Below are 12,612 nucleotides of genomic sequence, written 5' to 3'. Positions count from 1 at the left end.
CAACTGTTCATTCGGAGGAAGTGTCTAAGAAGACCCCAATCAATATCTAACCACATTCCTGAGTATATGTGATACTGTGAAGTCTAATGGTGTTCATCCCAACACCTATAGATTGCTTTTGTTTCCCTTCTCACTCAAGGACAAAGCATCCAAATGTCTGGAATCCTTCCCGAATGAGAGTTTAACAACCTGGAAAGATGTAGTGAACAAATTCTTGGCGAGATTCTATCCTCCTCAACGGATCAAGAGGTTGAGAGCCGAGGTACAAACCTTCAGGCAACAAGATGGTGAGACTCTATATGAAGCATGGGAGAGGTTTAAGGACTTGACAAGAAGGTGCCCACCAGATATGTTCAACGAATGGGTGCAGTTACACATCTTCTATGAGGGTCTTTCTTACGAATCAAAGAAGGCAATAGACCATTCATCTGTGGATCTCTGAACAAGAAGAAGACCATTGAAGAAGCCATAGATGTCATTGAGACTGTAGCCGAGAATGACTACTTCTATGCTTCTGAAAGAGGCAACACTAGAGGAGTAATGGAGCTAAATAATGTGGATGCACTGCTGGCCCAAAACAAGCTGATTACCAAGCAGCTGGCTGACCTTACCAAGAAGATGGAGAGGAACCAAGTAGCAGCAATCACCACCTCATCAGCAACTCAAGAAGTAGTAAATGCAGAGGCAGAGGGTGATCAGGAACAAGCCAACTACATTGAAAACTCACCTAGGCAGACCTATGATCCATATTCCAAAACTTATAATCCTGGTTGGAAGAACCACCCAAACTTTGGGTGGAGAAATCAACAAGATCAAGGCCAAGATCAGAGACGCCATAACCCCAACAACAATGTAGCTCACCAATATTTCACACAGAGATCATATCAGCAACCACCTAACAACACACCTCAACATCCATACCAAAGCCAAAATGGCCCTTCTCATCACTCCAACTCCAACTCATTAACATCTGAAGATAGACTCTCAAGGATTGAGACTCTACTTGAACGTATATGCAAGGAAGTTCAAGACAGTAAAATGTTCCAGGAGGAAGTGCGCTCCAATATGTAGAATCAAGATGCTGCCATCAAGAAACTTGAGACATAAATTGGCTACCTATTCAAGCAAATTCCCAGCCATGACCTGTGCAGCAACATCGATCCAAACCCAAGAGAGGAATGTCAGGCTATCACCCTCAGAAGTGGGAAGGAATTGAAGGAAATTCCCAAGGATTCACAAGAGAAGAACTCAAATAAAAGGGAAAAGGAGCGAGATGAAGTCCAAATTCCCATTCCCAGTTCACAGCAAAAAGGAGAAATGCTAAAGCCAGACGTCCCAAAAGCTCCATACCCTCAGCAATTGAAGAAGAAGGGAGACGACAACCAGTTCTTAAGGTTTTTGGAAATCTTCAAGAAACTACAAATCAACATACCCTTTGCTGAAGCAATAGAGCAAATGCCGCTCTATGCCAAGTTCTTGAAGGAATTGACGACCAAAAAGAGAAGCTGGAAGAACAATGAGACTGTGATACTAACCAAAGAATGTAGTGCCATCATTCAGCACAAGCTACCCTAGAAATTGAAGGATCTTGGGAGCTTCCAGATCCCTTGTATTATAGGTGAAATCACAGTGGAGAAGGCTCTATGTGACTTAGGAGCCAGCATAAATCTGATGTCAATAGCTATGATGAGAAAAATGAGGATTGAGGAGGCTAAGCCAACAAAAATGTCCCTTCAACTGGCAGACCGATCGTTCAAGTTTCCTCATGGCATAGTCGAGGATTTGCTAGTGAAGGTAGGAGATTTTATCTTCCCAGCAGACTTTGTAGTGCTAGACATGAAGGAGGAAGCCAAGGCCTCCATCATCCTGGGAAGACCATTCTTGGCCACTGCTGGAGCTATCATTGATGTCGAAAAAGGTGAACTCACCCTGAGATTACACAATGAGAAGATGACATTCAATGTATTCAAGGCCATGAGCTACCCACAAGAACCATTAGGAGAGTGTATGAGGTTAGATTCACTAGAAGATGCAGTACAAGAAATTTTTGAAGAAGAAGAACTTGAAGGGTTAACAAAAGAGGAATCAGCATCTAGCGAAGAGGATGCAACAGCGGAGATTCATGTTCAGGGTGCACCAAAGGAGAAGGATGAAAGAAAAGAAGCACCCAAACTTGAACTCAAAGCACTGCTACCCACTCTCAAATATGCGTATTTAGGAGAGAATGAAAGTTACCTACTGATCATAAACTCAGCCCTTAACCAAGATCAAGAGGATGAACTACTCCAAGTATTGCGAAAGCATAAGGATGCCATTGGAGGGACCCTCGCTGACCTGAAGGGAATCAGTTTGGCCATATGCATGCACAAGATACTGTTGGAAGAGGATGCCAAACCATCCATTCAACCCTAAAGGAGGCTGAATCCAGTCATGAAGGAAGTGGTACAGAAAGAAGTCATGAAGTTATGGCAGGGAGGGGTAATTTACCCGATCTCAGACAGCCCATGGGTCAGCCCGTGCTAGTTGTCCCAAAAAAAGGAGGAATCACTGTAGTCCCTAATGAGAAGAACGAACTAATCCCTACAAGGACCGTCACAGGATGGTGGATGTGCATAGACTACAGAAAACTCAATGAAGCTAAAAGAAAAGATCATTTCCCTCTTCCTTTCATGGATCAGATGTTGGAAAGACTTGCAGAACATGCATATTACTGTTTTCTCGATGGTTATTCAGGATATAACCAAATAGTAGTTGATCCGAGAGACCAAGAAAAAACCTCATTCACTTGCCCATATGGAGTGTTTGCCTACAGGCGCATGCCATTTGGGCTATGTAATGCACCTGCAACCTTCCAACGCTGCATGCTCTCCATTTTCTCAGATATGATAGAAAAATTCATTGAAGTCTTTATGGACAACTTTTTAGTATTCGGATATTCCTTTCCTAATTGCCTAAATCACCTGGCCCTGGTATTAAAAAGAAGTCAAGAGACTAATTTGGTCTTGAACTGGGAAAAATGTCACTTTATGGTGACAGGAGGAATAGTTCTTGGCCATAAGGTTTCTAACCAAGGCATTGAGGTAGACAGAGCTAAGGTGGAACTCATTGAAAAATTACCCCCACCAAGTGATGTCAAGGCAATTAGGAGCTTTCTGGGGCATGCTGGCTTTTACAGAAGGTTTATTAAAGATTTTTCAAAGATAGCCAAGCCCTTAAGCAATCTCCTTGTATTTGATACACCATTTGTCTTTGATGAAAAATGCATGCTAGCATTCGAAAATTTAAAGAAGAGGCTGTCCTCTGCCCCTATCATTTCCCCACCTGACTGGAACTTACCATTTGAACTGATGTGTGATGCATCTGATTTTGCAGTTGGGGCAGTGTTAGGGCAGAGGAAAGATAATTTAGTCCATGTGATATACTATGCCAGCAAAGTCCTCAATGACACTCAAAGAAATTATACCACTACTGAAAAGGAGTTGCTGGCAATAGTTTTTGCATTTGACAAGTTTAGATCATACCTCATTGGTGCCAAAGTGATTGTTTTCACAGACCACACAGCACTTAAATATTTGTTTGCCAAGCAGGAATCAAAACCAAGACTGATAAGATGGATCTTATTGTTGCAGGAATTCAATATTGAGATTAGAGACAAGAAAGGAGTGGAGAACAAGGTAGCCGATCACTTATTTAGAATCCCTCATGGAAAAGGTGGAACACATGATACAAGTGTGAATGAATGTTTTCCAGATGAGCAGTTAATGACGGTTCACAAAGCACCCTGGTTTGCAAACATTGCCAATTTCAAGGCAATTGGGGCTTTACCTCTAGAGATCAACAAACATCAAAAAAGAAAGCTCATCAATGATGCAAAATATTTTGTCTGGGATGAGCCATATCTCTTCAAGAAGTGTTCAGATGGAATCCTGAGAAGATGTGTTTTAGAAGAAGAGGGAAGAGAGGTCCTATGGAACTGCCATGGCTCATGCTATGGAGGCCACTTTGAAGGGGAAAGAACTGCAGCCAAGGTATTACAGAGTGGATTCTTTTGGCCCACCCTTTTCAAGGATGCCAAGGAAGTAGCAAAGAACTGCAATGAATGCCAAAGAGCTGGCAACCTACCCAAAAGAAATGAGATGCCGCAGAATTTCATCTTAGAGCTGGAACTATTTGATGTATGGGGGATCGATTTCATGGGACCATTCCCAACCTCATATTCAAACAAGTATATCTTGGTAGCAGTGGATTACGTTTCCAAGTGGGTAGAGGCTATTGCAACCCCAACAAATGATAACAAGGTGGTCATAAACTTCCTGAGAAAGAATATTTTTAGCCTGTTCGGAGTCTCACGAGCACTCATCAGTGATGGAGGAAGCCATTTCTGTAACAGACCACTAGAAGCTCTTCTCTTACGATATGGGATGAAACACAAGGTTGCCACACCTTACCACCTCCAAACAAGTGGGCAAACCGAGATATCTAACAGAGAGCTAAAAAGGATTCTGGAGAAGACTGTAGGAACATCAAGAAAATACTGGGCGAAGAAGCTAGATGATGCTCTTTGGGCATACAGAACGGCATTCAAAACACCTCTTGGGATGTCCCCGTATCAACTAGTGTATGGAAAGGCCTGTCATTTACCACTGTAGCTGGAACATAAAGCCCTCTGGGCTCTCAAGCTACTAAATTTTGATAGCATTGCTGCTGGTGAAAAAAGAGTCTAGCAGCTGCAGGAAATGGAGGAGTTTAGATCTCAAGCCTATGAAAATGCCAAGATCTATAAAGAAAAGGCAAAGAGAAGACATGACCTCAATCTGACACCCAGGAGCTTCGAAAAAGTACAGCAAGTGCTCCTCTACAACTCCAAATTGAGACTCTTCCCTGGAAAACTCAAATCAAGGTGGTCTGGACCCTTTCTCATCACAAAGGTCTCACCACATGGACACATAGAAATTATGGAGGAAAGTTCAAAGAGGACTTTCACTGTGAACAGACAGAGGCTCAAGCACTACATGGGCAACATGGGAGAAAACCCCAAAATGAAGTATCATCTCAACTGATGGAGAAATCGTCGAGCTAGCGACATTAAAAGAGCGCTTCGTTGGGAGGCAACCCAACCTAAGGTAGTTTCCTTTTCATGATCTTTTCAATAAAAGTTACAAATAGTTTTTCCTGTATTATAAGGATCTAAATTTGGTGTTGCACACCAAAATAATCCAAAAGTAAATGCGTAATTCTAAGTTTGGTGTTCCACCAAAGATTTCAGTTAGAATTACACTACACCTCTTCAAGAGGCATATTGCTAGCCCCAACCAATCAGGGAAACCACTTAACAACAGTTTAGTTTCTAGTTCATATTCGTTTTATTAATAAAAGCACATGAGGTTCTCTGCATGTATTCAATCTGTTGCATTAGGTAAGGAACTAAGTTTGGTGTTCACACACCAAATGAAGTTCAGAAATTCATGAGTATACATGCATGCTGACTGTTTCTCAAGTGCTTGGGGAACAAGCAACTTTCCATAACTCTGCAGGGATTCAAGTAACCTTCTGGAAAAATAGTACACCATCATCCAGGGAGGATGATGACAACAAAGAGATAGCTAGAAGGCACCAACAAAAGGTTGTATTGTTACTTGATTCTATATGCTTGGAAATGCTCAAAAAGATGGGAAATCTGAATGTGTCCCTGAATTATTAGTTACTCTTTAGTTTAAATCACTAGAATTTAATGTTTGTTTTCCCTTGCTTAGGTCTATGCTAGCTGTGCCAAATTATCTGCTGCATTGTCACCTTGCTTACTTGTATGCTTGTCCTTTGAAGTCAAATAAAAAGAGATGTTATGAAAGACCAGAGTGATGTTCAATTTATGGATTAAAGTTCTTAAACTTGTGGTGTAGTAATTACTTAGCTAAGTTGGTTCACCAACAAGGTAGGAAGGCAACTATCTGTCCTGAATCATATGCTTGAAACACACCCCATGAGACTAGGCACCAAGGGTTGAATCTTAAGGCATGTGTCTGTGGTGCTCCTGTGCAAAGGATATACTTGGATGACTAAGCTCTCAGGGGTACCTTATCACTTGGTAACTTGGGTTAACTAACCCGGGATTATCAGCTGAAAGTCCACTATCAAGAGTAACCTTTGGTAAAGAACACTTAGTAACCCAAAGAGGTACTGGACACCAAGGCCTCAAGTAAGAAAATAACAAACCATGTACCTGTGGTGTGTATGTATGGGGGAAAGAGACTTGAGGTAGTAAGTCCTTAGGGGTGTCTTAACACCCAGCACCTTGGACCAACTGGTTCGGGAGTGCTGGCTGAAAGCTTATCTTAAAGAGTTGCCCCCTTACAAAGCACCTAGTCTAAAGAACACAATCAAACCCTGAAAAGAAAAAGGGATCAATAAATAAAAGTCTCATAGGGTGCAATCAAGTGAGTATTCCAGGGCATGGTAAAGGTCTGAAAGCCAATAAAGGAATGAACCTAAGTTGCTATGCATGAAACCCCATAAAACCAAGGACATGACTTCCACAATAATGATTCATTTCTCTTGTCATTTCATTCATCATTCTTATGTTTTAGTACTCGCTTAGGGACAAGCAAGCTTTAAGTTTGGTGTTGTGATGCCAAGGCATTTTGGCCAGATTTACTGACCTTTTCTTTACTGTTTTAGGGTAGTTTCATGCATTTTCTTAGTTAATAAGCAAGTCTTGGGTAGATAATCACTTACATCTTGATTCAAGTAAACATTATGAATTTCATGTGATTTTATGAGAATTATGCATGAATTGAATGACAAATTGGATAATGCATGTCTCATAACTTGGATTAGAGCTTTGATGCACTTTATTTGCTTGATTTCAGGACAAAAGGAAGCAAGGAAGAGCCACGTTAATCTAATTAACGTGACCTCTAATGTGGAATGGGAATAAACTTGCAACGTTAATGAAAAAAGTGATTGCCAATAACGCCTTCGAGACCATCATGGCCCACGTTAATTGTCACGTTAACTACATTAACGTGGTAGTTAACGTGGAGAAAAAGGGAGCTCCAGCGTTAGTGGTAAAATTGAACACCACTAACGCTCCAAATTGGCAATTAGCCATGTTAAGAGTCACGTTAACTTAGTTAACGTGAACTCTAACGTGGAAAGGAAGACCATGCCAACGTTAGTGACACTCACCTTTGTCACTAACGTTGGACTAAGCCCAATTGGCCACGTTAAGAGTCACGTTAACTATATTAACATGAACTCTAACGTGGGAGGAGCAAGGGATCGCCAATGTTAGTGACACTCACCTTTGTCACTAACGTTGGACCAAGCCACTATGAGCCACGTTGGCTGCCACGTTAATTGCATTAACGTGGAAGCTAACGTGGAGGAAGGAATGATGAGCCAACATTAGTGGCCACATTAAGACAATTAACGTGAGGCACTAATGTGAGAAGGGGCGTTTGGAGTGTTAGTGACAAAGGTAAGTGTCACTAACGCTCTCGAGGCTAAGGCATGCCCACGTTAAGAGCCATGTTAGTTATACTAACGTGGACTCTATTTGAGAAAAGGGGGGCTAAAAGCAACGTTATTGGCAAAGGTAAACGCCAATAACACTTGCGATGGACTAAGAGGCAACGTTAGTGGTCACGTTAGTTCCACTAACGTTGAAGTTAACGTGAACCATCTTGGACTAGGAACGTTAGTGAAAAAGGTGATCGTCACTAACGTTCTCGAACCCACATTTTCACTTAACGTTAACGCCACTAACGTCCTAGCTAAAGTCCATGCCTACTTCACACTTTCTCTGCAAGTAAAGCTGAGCCCACTAAAGATTCCAAAATACTTCAAACTCAAGATCCAAAGGCCCATATCCAAAGACTTGAAGAGCCAACTAGAAGATCAGAAGAGTAGTATATATAGGAGTAGTTTTGAACTAGAGAAAGGAGCTTTTGGCATTGGGAGAACTACTCTCTGTATAATTTTACTTTCTCTGCAACTTTTAGTTTTACCTTTCAGAATGTATTCTCCATCTTTGCTTTCCATTCCCAGAGCTATGAACAACTAAACCCCTTTCATTGGGTTAGGGAGCTCTGTTGTAATTTGATGGATCAATAATAGTTTTCATTATTCTTCTTCTTTCTTTTCTCTTGATTTTACTAGAAATCTTTCAATCTTCATCCAATTGGGTAGTTGTCTTGGAAAATAAGCTATTCATACTTGGATCTCTTCGGAACCTTGGAAGAGGAATGAAGAGATCATGCTAGAAATGCTTTCTCATGTTGGACCAAATTGGGGTTTGGATGGATATAGTGACATATAATCCTACCAACACTTTGATTTGGGAATACATGTGGTATAATCAGTGACCACTCTTCATCTCTTCTCATGAGCAATTAGACCAAGGAATTGGCTATTGATCAAGATTTGAGAGATTGAAGTACCAAGGAATTGGAATTCAATCACTTAAGATTTCCAAGGAGATCAATGAATGCATTGATTGAGGAAGAGATGAAGATGAACTTGATCCGGAGAATACAACATCTCCTGTGCCCAATAAATTTCCCATTTCTGACCTTACCCATTCTCTTTACTTTCTGCCATTTACTTTTATGTTCATTTCTCCAAATCCCCATTTAAGATTTTGCAATTTACTTTCCGCCATTTACATTTTGCTCTTTAATTCCAGCATTTACACTTTCTGTTATTTACTTTCCCGCCGTTTAATTTCCTGCAATTTTCAAATCAAATTCTGCTTAGCTCAACTAGAACATTCCTCCAATTAAAGTTGCTTGACCAATCAATCCCTGTGGGATTTGACCTCACTCTATTGTGAGTTTTTACTTGACGACAATTCGGTATACTTGCCGAGGGAAAATTGTTGAGAGACAAGTTTCCGTGCATCAGCGTCTAGCACCATTCCAGCCCCACTACATCACAACTTGCTGCCATGCACCCTTTCTTACGTCGATTTTTAGGGCACGCGTTCGCCTGCTTGACGCGGACGCGTGGGAGGCATTTCTCCCACATGACACGGACGCGTCAACGAAGCGGTCGCGTGGGTCAATTTGTGCCAAAGGCACGCCTCTAGCCATGCTCCCGCGTGACTTTTTGTTCGATTTCTTTTTCTTTCTTACGCACCTGTGACGCGGGCGCGTCAGTGACGCTGTCGCATCACGTGGTTTTTTTTTTTATGCAATTATGCAAATGAAGATGCAAACTATATGTGCTAATAATGAGAAGAGTTATTGAAAAAGAAAACTAAGAAAAAAAGAAAGAAACGATCATACCATGGTGGGTTGTCTCCCACCCAGCACTTTGCTTTAACGTCCTTAAGTTGGACGCTCCACTAGCTCAGTTTTCTACTGTTGGTGGATCCTCCAAGAGGAAGATCTCTAGCTCCTTATTTTTTGTCACCTTCTCACCATGATATAGCTTTAAGCGATGTCCATTAACTTTGATGAATTCAGAGCTTGAAGGATGACTTAGGTGGAAAACTCCGTATGGCTCGGCCTTCTCTAATCTATATGGACCTTCCCATCTTGATCTCAATTTGCCTAGCATGAGCCTCAGTCTAGAGTTGTAAAGGAGGACTAAGTCCCCAGGTTGGAACTCTCTCCTCTTGATGTGCTTATCATGCACAGCCTTCATCTTTTCCTTGTAAAGCCTTGAGTTCTCATAAGCTTCTAGGCGAAGGCTTTCTAATTCTTGCAGTTGCAGCTTCCTTTCAGCTCCAGCTTTCTCAAATCCCATGTTGCATTCTTTCATGGCCCAGAAGGCTTTGTGCTCTACCTCAACTGAGAGGTGACAGGCTTTTTCATAAACTAAGCGGAAGAGACTCATCCCAATGGGTGTCTTGTATGCTGTTCTGTATGCCCATAGTGCATCTTGTAGCCTGGTGCTCCAGTCTCTTCTATGAGGTTTGACTATATATGCTTTATCTCTCTGTTAGACACCTCAGCTTGCCCATTAGTCTGAGGGTGGTAGGCTGTTGCCACTTTATGAATTATTCCATGCTTCTTCAGTAATCCTGTTAGTCTCCTGTTACAAAAATGGGTGCCTTGATCGCTCATGATTGCTCGTGGTGATCCAAATATGGTTTCTAACAAAGGAAACAACAGTGTTAGCATCATCAGTGCGGGTAGGAATTGCTTCCACCCAATTAGAAACGTAATCTACAGCTAACAATATATAAAAATAACCATTAGAATTTGGAAATGGACCCATGAAGTCAATGCCCCAAACATAAAAAATTTCACAGAAAAGCATAATCTGTTGAGACATCTCATCCCTCTTGGATATATTACCAAACCTTTGGCATGGGGAACAAGATTTACAAAATTCAGCAGCGTCTTTAAAAAGAGTAGGCCACCAGAATTCACAGTCTAAAATTTTTCTAGCTATTCTTTGAGGGCCAAAATGTCCTCCACTCTCAGATGAGTGGTAGGCCTCTAAAATAGACTGAAATTCTGATTGAGGCACACACCATCTAATTACCTGGTCAGCGCCACATCTCCATAAATATGGATCATCCCATATATAATATTTGGACTCACTTTTCAGCTTGTCTCTTTGATGCTTAGTAAAGTTTGGAGGAAAAGTGCGGCTGACTAGATAATTAGCTACAGGTGCATACCAAGGGACTACTTCAAATACTTCTTGCAGGTTATCAAATGGGAAATTATCATCTATAGGAGTGGAATCATCCCTAATGTGCTCAAGGCGACTCAAGTGCTCTGCCACTAGATTCTGGTTACCACTCCTATCCTTAATTTCTAAATCAAATTCTTATAGTAGCAGCATCCAACGTATAAGCCTTGGTTTGGATTCCTTTTTAGCTAATAAATACTTTAGAGCTGCGTGGTCTGAGTACACTACTACTTTAGCACCAAGTAAATAGGCTTGGAATTTATCCAGAGCAAAAACAATAGCAAGAAGCTCTTTCTCAGTAGTAGTGTAATTAGACTGAGCGGCGTCTAAAGTCTTAGACGCATAAGCAATTACAAAAGGATCCTTACCTTCACGCTGAGCCAGCGCCGCTCCTACTGCATGGTTGGAGGCGTCGTACATGATTTCAAATGGCTGGCTCCAGTCTGGTCCTCTCACAATTGGAGCTTGAGTCAAGGTGGTCTTCAGCTTATCAAACGCTTGTTTGCAATCCTCGCTGAACTCGAACTCAATATCTTTCTGCAGTAGTCTGGATAAGGGTAGTGCTACCTTACTGAAGTCCTTAATGAATCTCTGGTAAAAACCTGCATGGCCAAGGAACGAACGGACTTCCCTCACAGAGGAAGGGTAAGGTAAACTAAAAATAACATCCACCTTTGCTGGATCTACAGAAATGTCAGTATCAGACACAACATGTCCTAACACAATCCCTTATTTTACCATAAAGTGACATTTTTCAAAATTCAATACAAGGTTCATACTAACACATCTATCTAACACTCTAGATAAACTATCTAAGCAAAGGCTAAATGAATCACCATAAACGCTAAAATCATCTATAAAAAACTCCATACAGTTCTCAATAAGGTCAAAGAAAAGACTCATCATGCACCTTTGGAAAGTAGCTGGTGCATTGCATAAGCCAAATGGCATTCTCTTATAAGCATAAGTTCCAAAAGGACATGTAAAAGTAGTCTTTTCCTGATCTTCAGGAGCAATATAAATGACAAGTATCTAACAATAATAGGATTTACCTGACAGGCGATCAAGCATCTGATCAATGAATGACAAAGGGTAATGATCCTTGCGAGTGGCTTGGTTGAGATACCTATAGTCAATGCAAACTCTCCATGAATTCTGCACTTTAGTTGTCAGAAGCTCTCCATGCTCATTTCTTACTGTTGTGATTCCAGACTTCTTGGGCACCACTTGTACTGGACTGACCCATTCGCTATCTGAGATGGGGTAAATGATATCTGCTTCAAGTAGCCTGGTCACTTCTTTCTTGACAACTTCTAAGATGGTGGGATTCAATCTTCTTTGAGGTTGACGGACAGACTTTTCTCCCTCTTCTAGGAATATTCTGTGCTCACAAACTTGAGGGTTGATGCCTACTATATCCGCTAGGCTCTATCCAATTGATTTCTTGTGTTTTCTCAGCACACTGAGTAGCTGTTCTTCTTGTTGGGAAGTGAGTTCCCTTGCAATGATAACTGGAAACTTTTGCTCGTCCTCAAGGTAAGCATACTTGAGGTGTGGAGGGAGGGGTTTTAATTCTAATTTCTACTCATGGCCAGGCTCTGGATTATCTGGAGCTGGTGATAATGGTGAAGTGCTCTCATTGTCCTCAGAAAGTGTCCCCACACTTGGACCTTGTCCTATGTACTTCTCTTCTAATTCCTCCTAGTGAACTTCAGCCACGGTTTCATCTATGATGTCACACTGGGAGATAGAATGATCATTCGGAGGGTGCTTCATAGCTCTATTTAAACTGAATTTCACTATTCTGCCATCTATTTCAAAAGAATAAGTTCCGGAAAATGCGTCCAGCTTGAACTTTGAAGTCTTTAAGAATGGTCTTCTGAGCAGGATTGACGATGGCCTTCCTGAGTTATTAGGGAGCATTTCCAAGATATAGAAGTCAATGGGAAATGTGAGCCTCTTAATGCT

The 12,612-nt window shown here is 41.4% G+C and overlaps 1 non-coding gene across 1 annotated transcript; it reads right to left on the bottom strand.

The window, feature by feature from the left end:
- Positions 1-247: 247 nt before the first annotated feature.
- Positions 248-354, bottom strand: LOC112773915 (small nucleolar RNA R71). The gene has a single exon (XR_003188437.1). It is a non-coding gene; the product is annotated as a small nucleolar RNA R71 (small nucleolar RNA).
- Positions 355-12,612: the final 12,258 nt, after the last annotated feature.

The sequence above is a fragment of the Arachis hypogaea genome, chromosome 18, assembly GCF_003086295.3.
Source record: "Arachis hypogaea cultivar Tifrunner chromosome 18, arahy.Tifrunner.gnm2.J5K5, whole genome shotgun sequence".
NCBI classification, from domain to species: Eukaryota; Viridiplantae; Streptophyta; class Magnoliopsida; order Fabales; family Fabaceae; genus Arachis; species Arachis hypogaea.
Note: the sequence above shows the minus strand (reverse complement) of the source record. Positions and strands in the feature narration are given on the sequence as shown.